The 23971-nt window shown below is 46.2% G+C and overlaps 1 long non-coding RNA gene across 1 annotated transcript in view; it reads right to left on the reverse strand.

The window, feature by feature from the left end:
* Positions 1 to 13013, reverse strand: part of LOC138261604 (uncharacterized) — a 201597-nt gene extending 188584 nt beyond the window's left edge. Inside the window, exon 1 of the long non-coding RNA XR_011199122.1 lies at positions 12490 to 13013. This is a non-coding gene — a long non-coding RNA (uncharacterized lncRNA). The remainder of the gene's footprint in view (positions 1 to 12489) is intronic.
* Between the last annotated feature and the right edge of the window lie 10958 nt (positions 13014 to 23971).

Consider the following 23971-nt stretch of genomic DNA (forward strand, 5'->3'; position numbering starts at 1 on the left):
GAAGTCCCATGATGAGGGATTTAAAGGGCCTTCACAATACCTCCTTAATATTCCCTGATCTATAGTTTGTTCAGGCACTGGTGTCATTCCTGACACTGCCTCTGGAGTAAGGTTAAATTGGGGCATCCAGGGATAAACTGCATCTGGTTTCACATTTGTTTTCACTGGCTCAGCATCTTTTATCAGTCCAATGCCCTTGCCTATAAATCCCAAACTTCCTCCTTTGCTGTACAATTTAAAATAGTATGTAAGCCTTCTTCTGTTAAAACAGGGAACAAACAGACATCCGACTCCTTTGATTTGATTTTAAAGTCAGCATATTCATCTTAGGTCTGAATTGCCGATTTCATCTGGTGTACAAAACAATAGTGTGATTCATCTTGCACAAAACATCCCTTCACAATACAGTAACATGACTTGTGTTATATGTTAGGAATTCATGGGTGTTTTCAATGGGACCAATCTTTACAGAGACATTTTCTGAAACCTGATCAGAGATATGCGTATTTCAAATTCCTACAACCTGGATTTCCTTTCCTGAGAGCCATAGGCTTGGAACCTCCAACAAACGAACCGTGGAGCGGGTAGCACCTGTATCAACCAAACATAATACCGAGTGGCTATTTACTTCACCTTCTACATATGTGCCACTTTAGTCTTCCTCTAATACTGCACCAAGAATGCAATTCTCCTCCCACTGCAGATACAGTAATTATAACTGGTTAGGAACAAGTACAGTCGGACTTTCACAAGTGACAAATAACTGAGGAAAACTGTCATTATTTATTAAAGGGTTCTGCTGAATTCTAGAAGTTTGTAGAAAATTAAATCCTATGTTTTGCTGATTCATTGTGGCTTGTCGCAATTTTGTATCAAAATGTTCATGTTCAATTACAGATTACAGATAGCGCCCAAACATGATTCCCAGATTTTGTAGTTTTTGCCCTCACATCCCCGTGCCTGGTAAACGGGTCATTCCATTTGGGCGCACCAGTCCATCTTCTTCCTCCATTGCTGTAATGAGGGAGAGGGGGGTCTTGGATGCCCAGTGTTCATCAATGTCTCTTTTGGCAATAAGAAGGGCCGTGTCCACAAGTGTTCGTGCCGCCCGGAAGCTCTTGGCTTCCTCCATCACCCCCAGAAGGGCCACTTTAGGGAAGGGCTCCAGAGCGAGATTCAGCATTGTGGAGAGTTCATCTAGAATGCACTTCCAATATCGTTGAATCTTGGGGCAGGACCATGCCACATGGAAGAAGTCTATTTTGCATACTTTAGTATTAAATCAAAGGACTTTGCGGAGGACATCACATTCTGGTGTGTCTGAGAACTAACAGACTGATTAGAACTTGACAGGTGGGTTACACCATCACAACGGTGACAGATATCCTGTCCGCTGAAATCTAAATCCCATTATATTCTATGGGATTTAGATTTCATTGATGGGTTATCCGACACCGTTTTGAAGGAGTAACCCGTCCTCTGGGTTCTTAATCAGGCCCTAAGTTTCCGGCACAAACCAAGCACAAACACTGAAATGAATTACCCAAGGCTTTTACTGTCACCACTGTAATCAGCAGTCCAGACGGGCTGATGATGGCGGAGATTGAAATCAGCAAGGGCGTTGCTACATGCAGCGCAGATCTGCTAATTACAACCTGGTTCTCCGCCAGCCTTTTCATGGCATTATCACCACCATGAAAAGGCTAGCGGAGAACAGGTGCAGGGGGATACAGGGGTGGCCCTGTACTACCCATGCACTGGGCAGTGCAGGTGTCTCCCTGTCCAGCACCCTCACAATGCTCACTGTCTAGTGAGCATTGCAAGGGTGCTGGTGCCCTCTGCAGCAGCAGCATTCCTGCCAGCTCAATTATGAGCGGTGACAATGCTGCTGCCACTTTCCTGCTGGGCTGACGGGTGGAAACCTTGGTTTTCGTGTCAGCCCAGCGAAAAAGTCGTAATAAGCCCAGCGGGGAGGTAGCCAGAAGAAGTTCGGTGGAGGGGTCTTCCTGTCCGCCAAACTTGTAATGAGGTCCTTTGTGTTTAATTTCAATATGCCAATTTCCTTGGTCACTGTCTCTCCAGACTGAGGCTGTTATTCGGGGGCCATAACAATAATAACAGTAGTTGTGCAGGGTGAACCTGTGAAGGTAGCTGGTATAACAAAGGGTATTTTCTCAGCTGGTGCACTCAGTACTGTAGATACACTTGCACTCTCAGTTGACTGACTGTAAACCTCCTGTCCTGTGCCCCTGTGATGATGAACCTTCTGCAAGGATTAAATACTAATATATAGATGTGGCCTTGAATTCAATAAATCATCTAAAACCCACCCCCTTCATCCTCATCAGATCCTTTGCATCCTTCTTTCTGCTGATATTTAATCTGACTCTCCTTTATTTCTGCTGTCTCTTTCTCATGCGAACAAGAGTGAGTGTCAGTGAATGGTGTATCATTAAAATTGGCAATAGTAACACCTGTTATTTATAGTGCTTAGCAGTATTAAGCACTATACACGGAAGTAGAAAAAAAATAAAGGGCATTATACAAGTAAGGATTATGGCCCTCATTATGACTGCGCGGTCTTTTGCCAAGACTGCCGCAGCCACGGCTGTCTGTCTCCCAACCGCCGTATTATGACTGCAACCGGATATCCGCACCGTCGGCGATTGGATATCTGGTGACATTTATCACGGCAGTCGGCAGCGCTTAGGTGGTTCCACATCCAGCACCGCCACACCAGAAAAAGACCTCCCACAGAATTACAAACAGTAATTCTGTGTGGCGGTCTTCTGGTGGTGTGACGGTGCCAGCAGTGGGAGTGCCAGGTCCTGGGCCCTCACGGAGTGCACCTCATTGGATGAGGTAAGTGCCGTCTGCAAGGGGAGGGGGGAGTGAGGGTGTGAATGAGTATGTGTGAGTGCGTGTATGCGTGTCATGAATGTGGGGGGAGGAGGGTTCGGGAGTGTCTGTGCTTGCGTGTTTGTAAATGTGGAGATGGTGATGCATGTGTGTATGCCTGTAGACGGGGGTGGGGGTGAGTGCATGGGTGAATGTGTAAGGGGTAAGGGAGGGGTGTGAGTGAGTGCGTGCAGGTGCATGTATGTATGGATGTGTAAATGGTGAGTGTATGCGTGTGTGATGTCTATGGGTATGTATGCCAGGCTATGGGGTGAATGCTGTGACTGCGTGTGTGAGTGGGGGTCTGTGTGTGATTGTGTGTGGGAGCATGTGTGCAGAGGTGTTTGGGGGTAAAATTTTGGCAGTGTACCTAGTCGGAATAACCTTAGCGGTTATCGGACTCCTGGCGGGCTGCAGGTGGAAGCCTCCAGCACGTCGGCCCACTGTAAAGTGTCAGGACGGGCAGGGATGCGGTGTTTTGGCAGTGGCCAAACTGCCGTGGTCGTAATATGGTGGTCTGCACCGCCAGTCCCGCGGCAGTGAGACCGCCACAGCAGCCCTGTCAGTCCATGGACCGCCAGGGTCATAATGAGGGCCTATGTCTGTGATTGTATGGTACGTGGCAATGCATTTGCCTATTCATTTTGTAATAGAATAAATGTATTAAGGCCCATATTTATACTTTTTTTGCGCTGCATTTGAATCATTTTTTGACGCACAAGTGGCACAAACTTACAAAAATATAATTGTATTTTGTAATTTTGCACCACTTTTGCATCAAAAAATTACTCAAATGCCGTGCACAAAAAGTATAAATACGGGCCTTGGTGTCTACTGCATGTCCAACATGTTTCAACAGAGATGATTTTGTGCATTACTTTCTGAATTGTGCACATGATAATATGTCAGATTTTACACAGACTTTTGCCAAAGCATATCAGTACTGTTCTCACCCTGTTTGCTCTCTTCTCTGGCTGTTCCCTGGCTCTTGTCTTCTGATGCAGTCTCTTTATTCCTGTTGTCAACTTTCTGCCTAACGTGTGTCTGTCCATTATTCCTTTTCTAGATCCTGACTCTTTTGACTGTTTTGTCCCCCATATTTCACTTTCTGTATTGCTCACCAGTCTGGTCTGCTTTACACACCCACCTTTAGGACTGCTAACCAGTGCTAAAGTGCTTGTACTTACTCCCCTAAACATGGTTTGATTGGCATCCACCTAATTGGCATATTTAACGTATACCCATATACTGTAAATTAAATGCTACCAGTGGGCCTCCTGCTACTATTGTGCCACCACTTAAATAAATCAAAGTTATAAATCAGAGGTCACTCCGACATAATGTTGCCTCCTAAACATCAACAGAGAGTGACCCCACAACCATCAGCAATGAGCTTCTTTTATAATGCAACATACAATGAAAACCATACACAAATGCAGTTGTATAAGGGTCCCACAATTTGGACCAACTAGGTTAAAGAAAGTACAGTAGTTTCTAAAATCACATTATTCAGCACTATCCAACAGATTCACATAATGCAGTTTCCATCCATAGTTGCCTCCAGACAACAAAACTGTTAGTACAAATGTTGCTACTTATTACACAGGGAGAGGCTCTCATCAGAAGCTACTTTAGTCCCAATAGACGAGGCCTTGAGAATATTCACTTTCAGCAGAACATTTTGCTACAGAACTCTTAAGAAAGTAAAATTCATTCTGTACCTGGGAAAGTGACATTACATCTCAAAGCGGTGTTGACACGAGTTGCTTGCACATGCATAGCTTGTGTGCAGGGTGAAACAAAAACTAAACAAATTACCACATGAAAAGATAACCGCAAATGGTCCCAACTATTTCGAAATCAAGGCCTACGTTAGCCAAAGTTAAAATAAATGTAACCAGTTTCACATTCATGCTTTCTATTGGATTAATGCTACTCACTTATGTAGCACTTCAAAACATGTTCAAGGCCTGCCATTGCAGCCTGAATGCAGTGTTACATTGCATTTCAACTCCCTTGCAAAACGTTAAAGTCCCCTTTTGTTACATATGTGAACCCTAAGGTGGGCTCTAGGTATCCCATAGGGCAGGGTGTTGTGTGATTAAAAGGTTGGACATGTGTATTTAAGTTTATATGTTCTGGTAATGAACAACCCCTAAATTCATTTTTCACTACTGTGCCGCCAACCCGTCCCATAGGATAACATTGGTGATTCCTTATTACATTTAATAAGCTGTAACTTCCAATTGGGAGCTGGTGGCCATGTCAAGTCAAGTTTAGTGGTGAAGAGCCGCACTTAATGGTAAAGTCAGGTGACTGAGCACAATTTTAAAAATGCCACCTTTAGAAAGTTGAAAAAAGCAAGTGGGATGGGGCTCATTTAAGGAACAGCAAGGCTGAGCCACAAAAATGCATACAACAAAAAATATTGCCAGTGTTGACTAAATTCCTTAATCCTATTTCAATTTTGAATCACATGATTAAATCAAAGTGATCTGCATTGAATATGCAATACATTTCAACATAAATTCAATGAAGCTCATAGCTAATCACACAAGGGAATAAAAAAATCAGGCATTTCACAACAAAAATATATGTGTGTCAATATTAACCACCCACAACAAGCCCACAGGTAACATTGGACTGATACATAGTGCCCCTGTTTGATAGTTAATATATAGCTCTGTTTGATCCCCGCTGGTGTCTCCCAGATGTAAGGGGCCATGAAATGAACTTAATGATGAGCCCTGTTGGGAATTGAATGTCAGAACCTTGACACATCTGTGTATTTTTTAACATTGTTAGGGTTTGAACTTGGTTGGTTCTCTATTGTTCTGGTCACTTTGATTAAATCATGTGACTATATACATTGGTCCAGATTCCTTACTGTTCTATGAAACCTTCAGTGGTTTACCAGCTTCAATTATCATCCTGATCCAAGTGTTGATACAGCACGAGACCCTGCATGGCAAATCTTTCCCGCATGTGATGCATGGTGTGGCAGCACATTCATATTATATTTTTGACATTCAGCAATATCTAATCTATTCCTTTTTTCTTTTTCCTCTCTTAACCTTTTTTCTTTTCTCCTTTTTTATTTCCCTTGCTTTTAAAAGTTCTTGGTTATATAGTCAGTGATAATTTGCATGTCCTGATGATGATCCCAACAATCAAATAAGGGATCGAAACATAATTGACATTTAGTACTTGGACTCTGCACAATAATATGTTTTGACATGAGCAAGAGTACTGTAAAATTGTGACTTTAACTATGCTTTCTGTCACATGGGGTATGCCTGAGCAGTTATGATTTATGGTTTCCAAGATGTTTTTGTTTTCCCACTACATTATTTTCTTACTTTTGTTTGGAATATTTATACTGTTTTATTGCATGTTTTCCATAGACTTCATTGTGATTCTATGTGGTATTTAAATTGATAGTCCTTTTATCTATGGGACCCTTGTTCCTTTGTGTTTTTTAAAACTATTTGAGTGCAATCGCTGGATTGCAAGGGCTGATCTCTATCCTACTTATCCGAAGGTTTTTCCTTCTTTCTTCAGCTTTCTTATTTTCGCTTTTTCTTTCTTTTCTCCTTCCTCCCCCTCCGGGATATGTCTGATCACACACCTTTGTATTCTGATAATTACATTTAAAAAAATTTAGAACGTCCCTCACTTTTTTCAGTCTCTATTGACCCTGCACAACCAACTAACTTAAGCTTACCAGACAAGCTGGAAAAATGTAAAAATAAGTACGTCAGATTACAACTAATAATTTGCATGCTCACTGAATTTTATTATTATTGTTTATTCGGTCTAGATTTAGACCATTGCAATACAATAAAACAATCATACATAGCAATGATAAAAACTCGTGCCCATCACTCAAAAACGGCATACAATTTAGGCTAAAAATGCATCTATAAAAACTGTTAAAACCATAGCTTCACGCATAAAAACAAACCTAATAAAAGAAAAAGAGAAATTCATACACCAGCAATATGCAATATGGTGTACTGTAAGAATATAAAAATGGATGTTAAGACAGTACTTTTGGGGCTAAAGTATATGAACAATTATAAAATGAATCCACAATTTTGGGCTCAATTAGTAAAATCACCAGAACCCTTGATTAATAATAGTTAAATGTAAAATATGCAATCCAGAAATCATATCCTAAAGCCCCCCCAGTGAACCTGAGATATTTAAAATCCACACACAGGTTAGGTAAAATTTCCCATCAGAGTTGAAATACATGACACCTCACAAGCCTAAAATCTGCTAGGCTTGTCCAAGTAAATCTAGTTAGAGTCCCCATCCATAAGCTATAAAATACCAATCCAACTCAGAGCCCAGAGGCTAGTGAGAACCTATGACGGATGGACCAAGCTGCAGACAGAAATTTGGTGACTGAGCTTACTACCAGCATAGATGGGTCATATTTGCATATTCTGAAAGCATTAGCTAGGTCCTGCAAAAGTAAAATCTTGCACAAAGGGATGATCCACCTCCCTCTAGGGCTCTTGTAAAGGTGGGCAAAAGAACAACACGTGCTCGGGTGATTCCTTGCATCAATGACAGTTTATGCATCTATCGGTCGTGGGATTTCTTGTCGACCAAAGGACCATGAAACTGTTAACAGGTAAGATGCCATATCTTAGCTGGAGGAATAAGGCGCGGGCACTTGCAGGTATGGGGAGGTCCATGAAATTCTCGGGCTGGGGTTCATGTTTAACCTGCAGAAACCCTACAGTTAGCCGGCCTACCCCATTGCGGTGGAAAAGCTAATTGTTAGTTTTCCCCCAGAACCTTCCTTTAACCAATTGTCTAGCATTAGCAGGGATCAACTCGGGGTACTTCCAATAGTGAGGGAGACCTAACTTATCCCAAGCGGATTTCATCTCCCTCAACCATAGGATTTTTTCCCAACCCTGCGGTGATGTTATGAGGTCTCTTATTGCCGCCCTAAATTAATCAAGTTCATCCGTTTTCCATATTCGAATCCAGTATAAAAGCGGTCTCAGACCCGCTGTGTCTTTGATACTATTTAAACCTAGATCAAATCTGAGAGGGACCATTGGTGTGCCCTTCCCTAACCTGGATACATGTCTGAGAAAATGATTTTCTTTGGTTTGTAAAATATCCAGTTGTCTGTAGGAACCCCAGAGTTCCGCTCCGTATAGGGCCGCAGCATGGATTTGGACTTTATAAATCTTGGAGATTGTGTTCAACGGGGGACTCGCTGCAGCTCTAGCCTTGCGTTCTAGTGCCCCACCTCTTTGGCTTATAATGAGTGCCCCTTTTCTAATGGCTGCCTCCCATCTGCCAGAGTCCGTTAGCCTAATGCCCAGATAATCGAACTTTTAGACTCTTTCCAGAGGGATTGAATTCATTATTATTTTTGCACATGATCTCTTTCTCGAGGCACTAAATATCATAAATTTTGTTTTCTTGACATTAACATCCAGCCCATAATCTCTACAGAAAACACAGAATTGATTAACCAAATTTTGGATTCCCATTGGTGATTCAGCTAACAGGATAGTGTTGTCCGCATAAAGCAGGCACAGTATTTTCTTCCCAGCCAGCTTGGGCGAATCGTTGATGCAATTCTCTAAATATTGAATACAATTGTTTATGAATAGGAGGAAGAGGGTAGGTGCTAGAACACATCCTTGTCTGACTCCTCTTTTAATGGCTACTGGGTCTGTCAACTCACCATCCTTACCATACCTAATTTGTGCATAAGTATTCTCGTGCAGTCGAACAATGAGTTTCAAAAGACCTTTTGGGACGCCCATATTGGATAGTGTCGACCACAACAAGTTTCTGGGCACCAAATCAAATGCAGCTCTGAGGTCAATAAAAACCGCATACATGTTTCCCCCCCCAAGTCCACATTCTTTCATTTGACTGCTAGGAACCTCAGGGCTTGAGCTATGGTGCTAACTGCGGGTCTGAACCCTGCCTATAGATCAGAGATAGCTTCAGACTCTGAGATCCATTCATCAAGATGGAACAGGACTTGCTTCGCAAACATTTTTGGGGAGTTGTCAAGTAAACATATCGGACATTAGTTGGCAGGATCACTGGGACTACCTTTTTTGAAGAGGGGGACTATCTCAGCTCCTTTCCAAGAGCGTGGGACAGGAGCTCCTGCCGCAACTGCGTTACAGACTAGGTTTAAGTAAGGGGCCCATATGTCAGGTCTTGTCTTGTATAGGTCCCCAGGGATCTTGTCGGGACCCGGTGTCTTTCCCCAGTTCAATGAAATTAATGCAGCTTTAGTTTCTGCTAGAGTGATTTTAATGGGGGTGGCCCCGGCAGTCAAGCTGTCATCGAGGTTCCAAAAGGTAGCTACGGGTGGCCCTTCATATAATCGACCAAAGTGCTCAGCCCACACTGCGGGGAGGATTGAGGTACCAGGCTGGGGGGATGAGTCCCCACTGTCGTCTGCTATCAATTTCCAGAACCTGGAAATATCATTTGCTTTTGCAGACTCCAGGATGGCTACCCATCTAGACTCCTGCGCGCCCTACAACATTCCTGTTTGTAATCCTTCCCTGCTTGTTTTATATGCTCTGCGTGACCCCCTTCCAGGGCTCTCAATAACTTATGCTGGACTTCCCTACATGAGTTGCTAAACCACCCTGCGCTACGCTTCTTTCTATATTTACTAACAATCTCTTTAGTGAAAAAATACTTTTAAGAGTTAAACAGTTTGGTATGAATTGCTAGAAGCCCATCACCATCCTCTAAATACCAAAGCATATGCTCCATTTGATCTGCTAATAAGCTATATATTGATGTGAGGGAACCAAGAGAGGTATTGACAGACTCCCATTTAACATTACGTCTGTTATTTGTCATAGCAAGCTGTTGAGCATGTGCCTTAGGGTGGGGAACTTCAAGCAAAGGCAACAGACCCCATGTCAATAAAATCAGTGGATCGTGGTCACTTTCTTCGTGATCTGCCACCCTCATGTCAATCATGTGCCCCCACAATCAGATGTCAAATAAGATGTAATCAATCTGACTCCTGTGAACTCCACGCCTAAAAGTATGGTAAGAGTTAGCATCAGAGCGGGAGCGACCATTGCAAGCTCGAAGACCATGTGTTAGTGTAATGTCTACAACTTGATGAGCTATTCTATTCATCCTGGGTTTTTTACTCAACACTAGTTGGGGGATGCCCCAATAGGCATCCTCTTATTTATATAATTCTTGAGCCAGAGGATAGGGCTCGAAGGTAACGTTAAAATCCCCTGCAATTAAGATGAAATGGGAGGAAATATTGCTGTGAAGGAAGCAATCCAATATGGTCAGTGCGTTAGACTCATAATTACTGCCCGCACTCCTATTGTAAATATTGATTATTAAAAAGGGTCTCTCCTTAAGTGTCAATACTATTCAGGCCTGTAAATCAGGACAACCCATATCTACAACTTCAACCTGGCACTTGAGAGAGCAGCTTAACCATATGAGCAGCCCGCCCAAGGGTCTCCCAGAGGTCGCCTTACGCGCTGCAATCCAGTAGCTTTTGAAGCCAGATCTATATTTAGGCCCCAATGCCCATGTTTCTTGAAAGAGACATATCTGACGTTCGTCTATGAATTGGACCCATTCTGGGATTTGCATTTTGTTCTCCAGCCCTGCTATGTTCCAGCTAAGAACAGTATCTAATGCATCTGTTTTTCCTTGCCAAGCTTCGCCCGGGGATTGCGCTCTACTAGAAGTAATACAACTAGAAAGCTTAATATCTCTCATGATCCTAACTGGGCTACTCAGGCTAGCAATACCCTTTATTTTATTGCCCTGGAGATTACTCACCCCGCTAGGATCGGAGCCAATCATATTCATACACAGTGACTTGGCAGGGGAAATAAACCTAGGGTTGCAGGCTGTGCTTATCGCAAGGGTTCCCCCCTCCTCACTGGCTCCTGAAAAGATATTCTCACTAATTCTCAAATTACAGGGATCGATCAGGGTGGATGGTGAGAGTGATATAAGGCCTCTGGGAACTGGGTAAACAGTCTGCTCAATCTCAGGACTATTCGTTCCTACTCCCCGTAGACCATCTCTGAGTCAATCTACCTCAGAGAGGGAAGATGAAGAGAGTCTGCGGCCTAGCTCCGGGTCAGACTGTGGCTGGGCACAGGGGAAGCCTCTATGCGCCGTTAGCAGCTCACTGTTGGCTGCTGTAACTGTTGGAGGGTAGAATACTTGGAGTCTACACAGAGAAACTTCCCCTACTAAGGGATGGGGTCTACGTGCATTTGAAGAGAGCTGCTGAACAAGAGCAGGTGAGTTAAAATTAATGACAATACAGTCCCCCATGCCAAGCTTCTCCAACTATCCCACCCAACTAACCTTCCTCAATATCGAGGGTACCATATGAAATGCAAATCTAGCATAAGTATGTAGCCAGTGTATAACCTTGTTTTTCAGTTCAGTAAAAGATTCCGGGATATTGGTTTTAAGTTCAGGAACGTTTGTAATAACGAGAAAGTATGGGCATGATTCCGGTGGAAGGTGTAAAGTTCTGGATCTAATCCCACCCTTAATCTGCACCATCTCCGGAGAGCCTGATTGATGATGCTCATAAACAGAGTTAGCTGTGCAACCTTTTATTGCTAAGTCATTACGAGAAGCTAGTCCTCCAGTTCCTTTCAGAAGGGGGACAGAGACCTTGGAGTCCTTGTCCTTTGGGATAATAACCTCTCTGTCAGTTGAATCCCCCTTATGGTTCTTGGGAAGCATGAAACCCCTACTCGTTGGTGCATGGAGACTGCCATCACTGGCACAAGGATGGCTCATGTCGGAGGGGGGGAGTGAGATTGAAAGTCTGCTTGGGGAGAGGTGGCCAACGACTGGGTCCTAATGAATCCTTCCAATTTCTCCTCAATTGCTTTGAGGCGAGCTACTATAGGCTGGAGCATCTTAGAAAACTCTTCTTTAATGGATTCCATTATATGGTCAATTACCGGTCTTCCACTGGCATTTTCTTGGGGATTTGTAGTGTCATCATTCCCAGAAACAGGGCCCAGATTAGGGGGGCTCGAAATACAAGTTAATTTGTTCCTTATAATGGTCTCCCTTCGTTTCATTTTCCCTTAGTTATTGGGATCTACAAAGGAATGGGACCCACCCTTGGAAGGGCCCGGAGTTGGCAGCATCGATACAGGTAGTACAGTGGAATCATCCAGGGTTTCGACTGGGTGTTCCTGACAATTTCTGGGGGGAATAGAGGGAGGGATGGCCAATGCAGGCTGTGAGTTTGATAACTGTGGTGGCTGTAGGGCTTGACAGCTAGGGGCCGAGAGTATCGGGGCAGTTAAGCGACGCTGGACCATTTCTATCTCTTTTTCTAATGCTCCAACGGCCTTTTGAACAAATCCGTCTAAGGTTTTGTTGTTGGCATGTTTATCCTGGGCTCCCGCCCCCTTCCGTCTGCCTATCCTTTCCCCTTTATTTCGGCCAACTTCACACTTATTCTGCGATCTCCTCACTCGTGCTCCTGCTTAAACACGGTTAGCCCCTCTATTCCCACCAGCTAGGGCCCTGCTTACACACAACAGTGGGACACCTCACCTGCAGTGGACTTAGAACTCCCTAAACCACGCTGTTGATGATCTGCATTAAGGTTGCTGGGCCCAAGAATGGTGGAGTAAAGAGATGTGGCCCAGCCCGGCCTCCTCCGGTCGCTGACCGGCGCAGGACGGGCCCGAAGGGGCCTCTGGTGCCACCCCAGCAGCTCCGGCAATGGCGCGTCCCGCGAGGGAAGCGGGCGCGCGAGTAAGTTTAAAGGGGCTTCTGGTCCCGCCCCAGCAACTCCGGCAATGGCGCGTCCCGTGAGGGAAGCGGGCGCGCAAGTAAGTTTAAAGGGGCCTCTGGTCCCGCCCCAGCAGCTCCGGCACTGGCGCGTCCCGCGAGGGAAGCGGGCGCGCGAGCAAGTTTAAAGGGGCCTCTGGTCCCGCCCAAGCAGCTCCGGCAATGGCGCGTCCCGCGAGGGAAGCGGGCGCACGAGTAAGTTTAAAGGGGCCTCTGGTCCCACCCCAGCAGCTCTGGCAATGGCGCGTCCCGCCTCACTGAATACTTAAGAGAAGATACCATCTCAAATTACAGGGTAGAAAGAATTTACCCTTATTTGACAGATTATTTTTTTGCTAACAGAAGATACATGAACCCGAAGTTCATGGGGAAGATTCAATAAACAAAATACAATTTACACATTTTCTGATACCTCTGGGAAGTCCTCAGACAACTTGGATCTAGGTGAAGGCACTAGCTGTGCTTCAAACACTTCTAGCAAACCTTTTTTAGGCAGGGGTCAAGGGCAACCACCGAGACGGGGAAGGGGGAGATCTCAAAGCTGGTTCAGTACCCGAGGCAAACGACAAACACGTCAGAAGTACTATCAGTGGTAATTGAGATTACATCTAAAAGTACATCTCCCTTCATTATGGATGATTCACAAACAATACTGATTTTTAACCTCTCCTCTCATCAACTTTCCTTGGCTGAAACCTCATTGTTGAGTAAGGGCCTTTCATTTGTCCCCACGACTCACCCTGACATTCTTGAATTTCAGATTAAGGTCCTACGCTTCTTTAGGAAAATTCAACTACATGCTTTTTTAGACAGAATCCCTGCACTCCCTGTGCTGGACATACTGGCCTTCATATTGCATCCACCTTTTCACCACCACATATTTCCTACCTCCTGAAGTACATACCTTTGAGAGATTGATTCTCAATGAACTCAACACTTTAAAAATACACTGAACTTCATTCCCAACAACCTCTTGTTACAATAGAAGAATGCTCTTATGACATTAAAATCTAATCATTAATTTGTCATAAAATGAGCAGATAAGGGAGGTGGTATTGTGGTCCAGAACATTGAACCTTATAAAAATGAAGTTGTCAGACAACTTACCAACACAGATCATTACAAGAAGCTTAGTGGTGATCCTACTACTACTATTCAGAAAGTAATTCTTGTTATCACCATGAAAGGAAAGACAGAGGGTTTTCTGTCTTAGCATGAGTTTCAGTATTTAAATACTAGGTCTTCCCTGATACCTCTAATCTATACATTACCTGAAGTCCATAAAAACAGTGAGTCCCCTCCGGGGCACCCAATTGCTTCAGGGTGTGGCTCCATACTTGAACCTTTAGGTCATTATGTAGATTTCTTTATTAAGGAATTTGTCTCAACAACAAAGTGTTATGTTAGGGATTCTATGGACATAATTAATCAAACTTAACATTTACCTTTTCACCCTAACACTAGTATTCTCTGCACCATGGATGTGTAATCTTTCTACACAAATATTCCACAGGGTGAGGGGATCAAGATCAATCAGGACATTCTTGAACACAGAGCCCTCCCACATCCCATCCCCACATGATTAATACTTCAACTTCTTGAAGTGTGCCTCACTCATATTTTGTTTTCTTTTTTGATGGCCACTTCTATCAACTCAATAAATTGTATGCCAGGGGTTTTCCTTGGAAATTAGTAAGACAGACCCTATAAGAGGGCATGGCATTGCCCAAGGGATATACATTTGACCCCTAAGTATAGGGCAAGGATTGACTGCTTTACATGTGTCAGCACCTTCTCTACTGTATCCAATCAAGTGAGGAAATGTATCCTCAGATTCGGGCAGGTGAATTGAATTTGGAACTTCCCTTGTTAGCATTCCATAGGAATAGAAACATTAAAGATCACTTCATTAGAGCCAGTTTGCCACCCAAAACCACAAACTCCACTCTTACAGATTTTTGGCATTTACCTCCCCTAGTAAGACACTTCAAGTGTGGAAATTGTGAGGTGTGCCAATTTACAGTAGAGTCTAAAGAATTTGCATATGGTGATAATAAAATTTAATTGAAGCAGTTCTCTAATTGTAATTCCATAAATGTTGTATACACTATTATTTGTCCATACAATAAAATCTACATTGGCCAAACAACGCAAAAGGTGTGCATCCACATTTGTCAACACCGCAGTCGCCTACGATTTCAGGTTGCTAATACCCCATAGGTGGATCACTTTTTGGAGAAAGGACACACTGTAAATGACCTTTGCTGGCAGGTAATCACCGCTGTCAAGCCACCTGAAAGGGGTGTTGATTTGGGTGCGCTTCTCAACAAGGAGGAACTAAAATGGATACTACGTACTAATAGTCTACATTCTGCTTTGAATAAAATGGAGGACTGGACTGCACACATTCGAGGCTTATGAACTTGCCAGACACAGTGACTCTGTGTTGGTGGGACTTATCAGCTATTTTGGTTGTGACTTTCTTTGCTATGCTGTACCACCTTAATGGTTGGTACCTTCAAATTGTTCATTGTAAGTATGTTATGGGTCTCTCTATACAGATACTATTGAGACTTGTTTTTGGGTTATAGCTGCCTGTGGTGGTATTAGATCTGTAAGATGTCAAACAGGCTATTCACTATTTTTCTTACTAATCACTTATGCTATTTCCATTTAATGCGGTTGGTATTCCTTTGTATTTTTAGCATTTCTTGCTTTGAAATGTTCTGTATGGGCTATGTCACCCTACTGTATTACTGGGCTTCAAAGGAATTGTTAAATTGATATTTACTTATATGTATGAAATTTCCTGACATAAAGAAATGCTCCCTTCTAAGATGGCCGCCATGCTTTCTCCAACTTTGTATTCAGTTTTCTTCAGAACAGCGGGCACTCTAATATGAATGCACTTCCTCGTTTATAATCTCTGGCCATGCTATGCGTGTCTGCTTTAGGCAGCAGGCATTCTTTTCCCTTGCATGCAGGCACATGTGTACACTTGTATATTTTGTGATGAGAGATATTGTTAGTATTATTTGTCTATCTAATGCTGATTCCATTACAATTAGTAACTGGTTTGACCTGGTATAGAGGAAACTTCCTTTTCAAGATTGCCACAACATTTTCTTAACTTTTTAATCACATTCTCCTCAATATGGCCACTATCCTTACTCAAAAGGCAGACCTTGGCCTACAAACACTGGGAGTATGACGCGTGACTGCTTTTGGCTCCAGACTTTCTTTGCTAATAATTTACTTGCATGCTGGTACATGCCCACACCTTATGCTGTTTAGGTGAGTGACAGAACTGGTAACATGGGTTATAAAATGGCAATTTTGTTGCATGTAATAATTGGTTTGCCCCCGCTATTTTCTAGACGCTGTTGGTTCCGATGGGGACATCTGGCAACTTGTTTTGCCCTAAGGTCAGTTGGTAACTAGCATGCTGCACAATTGGTTCTATTACTGATAATCTGTTTTTTTTGGGTTCCAGGAATGACCGCTAATTGCCCACTGAGGGCCTTGATTGAGGATCATAACTATGGTCGATTTAATAAGAACTCCTTATTTGACAGATGTCCCTACAAAAGTTTATTCTGGTAGGATGTACCTTTAGAACCCTTCTGGTGTGCTACTCACTGAGTGATTGGTTTGATTAAGCATGGAATGACTTCACAGCTTCAAGGCACATAACCTTGCATTGGTTTACCCACAGAACGAAAAGTGATTGGTTTGTGTAAGCATTGATTGGGCTTACAATTTTTGTGGCACTAGTGACTATATGAATTGGTCCTGATTCCTTACTGTTCTAGGACACATTCAATGGTTTACTAGCTTCAATTATCATCCTGATCCGAGTGTTGGTACAACATGAGACCCTGCATAGCAAATCTTTCCCACATGTGATGCATGGTGTGGCAGAACATTTATATTATATTTTTGACGTATAGCAATATCACATCTATTCCTTTTTTTTCTCTCTTAACGTTTTTTCTTTTCTCCTTTTTTTCTTCCCTTGCTTTTAACAGGTCTTGGTTATATAGTCAGTGACTACTTAAGTGTATCTCAGGCATAATTTTTATGTCCTGATGATGATCCCAACAATCAAATGAGGGACTGAAACATCGTAGCACCACAAAAATACACCACACAGTGTTTAGAAAAATATATAATCTTTATCTGGTAAGATGCAGGTCGAAACGATTAAAATGCAATGAGTAACTGTTGAGATGTCACTGTAAAAGTGATATAAAGGCCCTCATTATGAAATTGGCGGTAAATCCCACTTACCGCCATGCTGACTGCCACCAACATACTCCCGCAGCGGTGGATTATCGCTACCTATAATATGACCCACACATAGCAATCCGTCACTATACAGACACACACATAAGTCCGCAAGCCCAAAGGTCTGTGATAAAATGGCGGTACCAAAACCCACACCGTTCTGCCAACAGAACTAAGCCCATAGCATTATGACCCATGAATCACCGCAGTGGACACTCAACTGCGGTAAACCGTTGGCGGTACATAGAGCCACGCTCAAAATACACACACACATACAAAACAACACCACATTGGACAATTCAAACTACACACACCTACACACATACACACACCACACACCACTATAAAACACGCACCCACACTACCCACAACCCTTTACGACTAACAAAAATTTCCACTAGAGAGAGATACAGCAAGAGCACCCACACAACCAGAGCAACAGAACACCATCACCCATACACCATCTACGCACCTCACAGCACACACCCCAAAACATCACTCCACACACACTCACACACATCACTCACACAACACCCATGGCACCACAAAGACACCCCAGGTTCTCAGAGGAGGAGCTAAGGATCATGGTGGAGGAAATCATCCAGGTAGAGCCACAACTATTCGGATCACAGGTGCAGCAGACATCCATTGCTAGGAATATGGAGCTATGGTGAAGGATCATGGACAGAGTCAAAGCTGTGGGGCAGCACCCAAGAACAAGGAATGACATTAGGAAGAGGTGGAATGACCTACGGGAGGAAGGTGCGTTCCGTGGTTGCAAGACACCAGATAGCTGTACAGAGGACTGGCGGTGGACCCCCACCTCCTCCCCCACAACTAACAACTAACAGCATGGGAGGAGCAAGTCTTGGCAATACTGCATCCTGAGGGCCTGGCAGGAATGGCAGGAGGAATGGACTCTGGTAAGTCAACTCTATACTACTATCACCCCCTACCTGCAAGCCATCACATACCCCGACCCTCACCCTCACTCCCATCACTCCACCATTACCCACACACCCCACCAACACAACCCACCCATCCCAATACCAAGCCCTCCATGCTACACCAATGCATGAACCCCCATCACAGACCTGCATGGACACCAATCACCAAAGCATGCACACCTCTGACAATCATCTAGCCAACCAAATCACCACACACAGAAGCCTAAGCTGCCAAGGTAAATACAATCTAACAGGGCAATACACCCATGTACGACATGTCACACGAAGAAACTATTACACTGCATTTACATCCCACAGGTCCCCCACACAACGTCACCAGAGAGGAGGTGCCAGCAACATCCAGTCCCACCACAGAAGAGGCCCACAGTGATGACAGCAGCTCTGCACGCCTGGATCAGGATGACCAACCTGGCCCATCAGGGACCTCCAGACAGTCGGTTACCCAGGCACAGTCCCATACAACCATAGAGCCTCCCCCCTCAGGAAACACCACCACAGTACCCACCCAGCGGGCCCGTACTTCTGTCCCCAGGACACGTCAATCAGCAGTGTGTCCACCACTACAGGGACCCCAGGACACCCTACAGACACAGGACGATCAGGGACCTGGGGTCATTGGCAGTGGGCACACGGTTCAGGGGACAGAGGCACAGTACAACAGGGAAGCTGGGAGGACTGCTGTACGACAGGGGGAGGACAGGCCCAGGGAACCGACTCTCCAAGAGGCACTCACCAACATCCTCGGAGCATACCACCATTCCCAGGAGACGATGGGCCAGATACTGGCTAAGTTGCAGGAGACCCAGCGGCTGCAGGAGAGATAGTACTTGGGGATCAGGGAGGACCTGAGGGACATTCACACCACCCTGATCACCATTGCAGGGGTGCTGGCAGACATGACCAACACCATGTGGGAGGCAGTGGCTCACCAATGGGCCCCTGACACTAGCCACACTGATGAACAGCCCTCCACCTCTGCCGACGCTAGTGGACAGGAGGCCCCACCACAGGAACAACAGGCCATCAGCACCCCACCCCTTGCAGAAGGAGAACCACCCCACAAACGGTCTCTGCGATCCAGGCAGAAGCCAGAGAACATTGCCAAGACCCCCGCCAGGAAATATGACTCTCCTGATTGTCACCCTTGTGTCCCACTCTGTCACCCTGTCCACCTTAAACTGCCATTGCTCCACTTCTTATGCCCCCTTGGACAATACACTTGTGATACAAATAGACTAGACTCTATCCTGGACTCTCCTCCACCATCACCCCAGCCCATTGCACATCCCCCTCTACTTATTAGCACGTAAATAAACACCCTTTGAAAAAGTATGAGTATGGAGAATGTCAATTCATTTAGATGTGTATTTGTTTGACAAGCTTTAAACATTGCAATTCAGCTGTACAGTAAAGGTTACATAGGTATGACCTGTAGTTTGCTGCAGTCAATACACCAGGAGCTAAAGTCGGGCACAGATATCTGTAAATAGACAGGTCAAAGGGTACAGTAAGTGGCCATAGTAGTGGGAATATCAGCCTGCCAGTGAAAATAAAAAATTCAAAAATGCAATGGAAGGTGAAGTTACAGTGTCTTACCTGTGTGTCACTGAAAGTATTGTCGAATGATTGATGTTCTATTGTCCACATCCTCTTCCTCTGCCTCCTCTTCGTCACTGTTCACAGGCTCTACCGCTGCCACACGCCCATCTCCAACCTCATTATCCTGCAGAAAAGGCACCTGGCGACGTAAGGCAAGGTTGTGCAACATGCAACATGCCACGATGATCTGGCACACCTTCTTGGGTGAGTAGCACAGGGAACCACCTGTTAGATGGAGGCACAGAATAATTCTTCTTGTTCACCAAGGTGCCTCATTGTAACGTTCCTCTGCTCTTGTCCTGGGATTCCTCACTGGGGTCAGTAGCCATGAGGGGTTGGGGTAACCAAAGACATCTGTAAATACCGAGGGATGCCAGTTAGCCAGACACTAACCCTTAGGGCCAACCCCATACCCATACTCCAACAACCAATGGGTAGGAACCAGGGCTCACCTATTAGCCACACCCTGTGCCTCTGGAGTTGAGCCATCACATATGGAATGCTGTTATTCCTCAGGATAAAGGCATCATGCACAGATCCAGGATACTTTGCATTGACATGGGAGATGTACTGGTCCGCCAGGCACACTATCTGCACATTCATAGAGTGAAAGCTCTTTCGATTTCTGAAAACCTGTTCATTTCTTCGGTGGGGACAAAGGCAATATGTGTACCATCTATTGCCCCAATGATGTTGAGGATATGTCCCATTGCATAGAAATCAGATTTCACTGTGGCCAAATCCTCCACCTGGGGGAAAACGATGTAGCTGTGAATGTGTTTCATCAGGGCACACAACACTCTGGTCAGCACTATTGAGAACATTGGCTGTGACATTCCTGCTACAAAGCCCACTGTTACTTGGAAGGAGCCAGTTGCCAAGAAATGGAGCACAGATAGGACTTGCACAAGAGGGGGGATCCCAGTGGGGTGACAGAAAGCTGTGATCAGGTCTGGGTCCAATTGGGCACACAGCTCTTGGATTGTGGCCCTATCAAGTCTGTAGGTGAGGATAATGTGCCTGCCCTCCATTGTTGCCAGGTCCACCAGGGGCCTGTTCGAGGGGAGATGCCTCCATCTCCTATTCATCTGCAGTGGTTGTACTCTAGGGGGCAAAATGATGAGCATCTGGTCAGTTTTCAACATTTCCTAAATGTATAGTGCATTGCATGTTGTGACAGAAACAGTATGTTTCTGTTTAGCCCCAAAATGTGACTATGTGTGCTGTGACGCAGTTAGGTGCCATGGCCTGCCCCCCCCCCTAAAATGGCGCCCACCTGTCCTGTTAGGAGGGACATGTGGAAATGAGGTAATGCCGCTGATGTTGTGGGCCCCATGGGTTACAGTAGCCAATGGTGATGTACGCTGGCGGTGACGGTACGCACCGCAGCGGGCATGACTGACATTTTCTATCTGTTCACTCACTTGCTACCTGACCTTCAACAGGAGAGGACCTACACTGCAAGTGCTGCTGTGACCTGTGTCTGGAAGCGACCATGGCTCGAGTCACTGGATAAAGGGCCCTTTCCTTCACCGCTGCGGAGTTGGAAAGACTGGTGGATGGGGTCCTACCTCAGTACCGAATGCTGTATAGGCCTCCAAACCAACAGGTGAGTACACTGTAAACACGATGCATGGGGCATGAATGCATGGAGTGCTGTATGTGATGTCCTCCTGTAAGGGGGGAGTTGAGGGGTCCTGGGCAGCGTGCTGCTTGTATGGTGGCCAATGTATGTGCGTAAGGGGATGGGAGGGATATGGTGGGCCATGAGTGTAACAGGTCAGATGGTATGACTGATACCCTTTTTCTATGTGTATTGCCTCTGCAGGTCAGCGCCCATCAAAAAAAGGGTATATGGTGTGCCATCGCCAAGGATGTGCGGATCCTGGGGGTATACGGCAGGCGGAGCACCCACTGTCAGAAACGGTGGAAGGACCTAAGACTCTGGGCAAGGAAGATGGCCAAGGCCCAGCTAGGGATGGCCTCCCAACGAGGAAGGGGTGCCTGTCGAACCCTGACCCCCCGATGTTCTACATACTGGCGGTGGCCTATCCGGAGCTGGATGGGCGCGTGAGGGCATCACAGCATCCACAAGGGGGTGAGTACAGTTTCCAAATATACTACTTGCGCATGGTGGGGTGGTATCCGGGTGGGGGGTGTCGGCCTGTTGGTGCCCCTAGGCCATGCCGGACATTGCAGGGTAGGTTCCATGTAGGGCAGGAGCTGATGAAATCCACCTCCAACAAAGCTAGTGGGCATCCACTACTGGCCATGGCTCTGTGGGTCTCAGGTATGCCGCAATTGGGGTTTGGTATTCCGGTCCATGGGCTGGTGACTAGCATTGTGACTGGTAGTGCTTTGCCTAGTGCGTAGGGCTGTTCCATGTGTGTATGTTGTGTACACCAACTGTGGTGTTGTTGCTGACACTGACCAAGTGTATCCTCGGTCTCTTCCCCCCCTTTTTGTTTTGTCATCCTGTCCTTCTGTGCATCAGCATCATCTGACAGAGGAGCAGAGGCACCGGCGGCGGAGGGAGCTGCATCCCACAGGGTCCAGGAGGCCAAATCCACCGACGGTGAGGGCACCAGTGGGACGGAGAGCGAGGGGAGAACCATGGGGGGACAGGAGGGGACAGTTCTGAAAGTGATACCTCCTCCGATGGAAGCTCCCTAGTGGTGGCGGACAGCTCTGTGCCCACCCCAACTACAGGTACAGCCACCACCCCCGTACCAGCACCGTCCTCCCAGCAGCCACTCAGCGAGTTTCCTGTGCCTGTTCACCCAGGAGGGTGGGCATCTCCTTTGCCCCAGCCAACTCAGGCCCTTCCCCAGTTAGCCTCGCTGCCCTGAGTGAGGAGGCTATTGACCTCCTGCGATCCATCTCTGTTGGGCAGTCAACCATAGTAAATGCCATCCAGGGCCTGGCAGGGCATTTGCAACATACAAATGCATTCCTGGAGGGCATTCACTCTGGCGTGGCGGCCCAACAGAGATCATTCCAGGCTCAGGCCTCCTCCGTGATGACAGCCATTGTTCCTGTCTCTAGCCCCCCTCCAACTTCCACTGCCCAGTCCCATGCCACAGAACCCCAATATATCCCAAGCACACATTCAGACCTGCATGCACCCAAGACAACACACAGGAGTGGCTCAGGCAAACACAAGGACCACACATCATCCCACAGGCACTCACACAAGCACCGTCCAGATGCTGACATGAAAACATCCACTGCCTCCACTGTGTCCCCCTCCTCATCCACCTCCCTCACAGTAGCGTCTCCACTCACACCTGCATGCACTACATCCACACCCACTGCCTCCATCACCATCACACCTATCACCACACGTCCCTCACTGGCAGTCACCAACCCCACATCCATGCACACGTCCCCTGTGTCCTCTCCCACTGTGTCTGTGCCCCCTCCTCCCAAAGTACACAAACGCAAGCACTCAGACACCCAACAGCCATCCACCCCACAACAGCATCCAGCCCATGCACCTGCACCCAAACACAGCAGACAGACACCTCCTACAACCACTCTCTCTTCCTCCACTCCCAAACCTTCGCCCTCTTCCCGACACCAGCACCACTGCCAGCACCGCCACCAGCACCGCCACTTGCACCGCCACCAGCACCACTGGCAGCAGCCCCAGTGGGCAGCCGTCCGAAGCTGCAGAGGAAGGGCTGGAGCCTCCCCCACCACTGTGCAGCCATCGCCACCAGCGGATGGAATGTAGTCTTGACTCCATAGAGTTATATGCATCCTGCCCACTGCAGATCCTGTGGGTCTGACACCTAGGTAAGAGACTGTGACCTTACACTCAAAAAGACCTGCTTCACAGGGCACACGGCCCCCTCCAGAACCAGTGGAGAAGCCATCCACTAGAGAGACTTTGGCTTTGCACTCCCCAGGACCAAGCAGTGGGCAAACACCCCACTAGAGAGACTGTGGTGGCTCTGCACTCCCCAGGACCAAGCAGTGGGCAAACCACCCATTTGAGATACTGTGGCTTTGCACTCCCCAGGACCAAGCAGTGAGCAAACCACCCACTAGAGAGACTGTGGCTTTGAACTCCCCAGGACCAAGCAGTGGGCAAACCACCCACTTGAGAGACTGTGGCCTTGCACTCCCCAGGACCAAGCAGTGGGCAAACCACCCACTTGAGAGACTGTGGCCTTGCACTCCCCAGGACCAAACAGTAGGTAAACCACCCACTAGAGAGACTGTGGCTTTGCACTCCCCAGGACCAAGCAGTGGGTAAACCACCCACTAGAGAGACTGTGGCTTTGCACTCTCCAGGACCAAGCAGTGGGCATGTAGCTCCCTCCAGGACAAGTGGCGTAGTACCATCTTCCGGCTGAGGTGCCCCCCCATTCCCCAACCCCCTA

The sequence above is a fragment of the Pleurodeles waltl genome, chromosome 10 (assembly GCF_031143425.1).
Source record: "Pleurodeles waltl isolate 20211129_DDA chromosome 10, aPleWal1.hap1.20221129, whole genome shotgun sequence".
Classification (NCBI taxonomy): Eukaryota; Metazoa; Chordata; class Amphibia; order Caudata; family Salamandridae; genus Pleurodeles; species Pleurodeles waltl.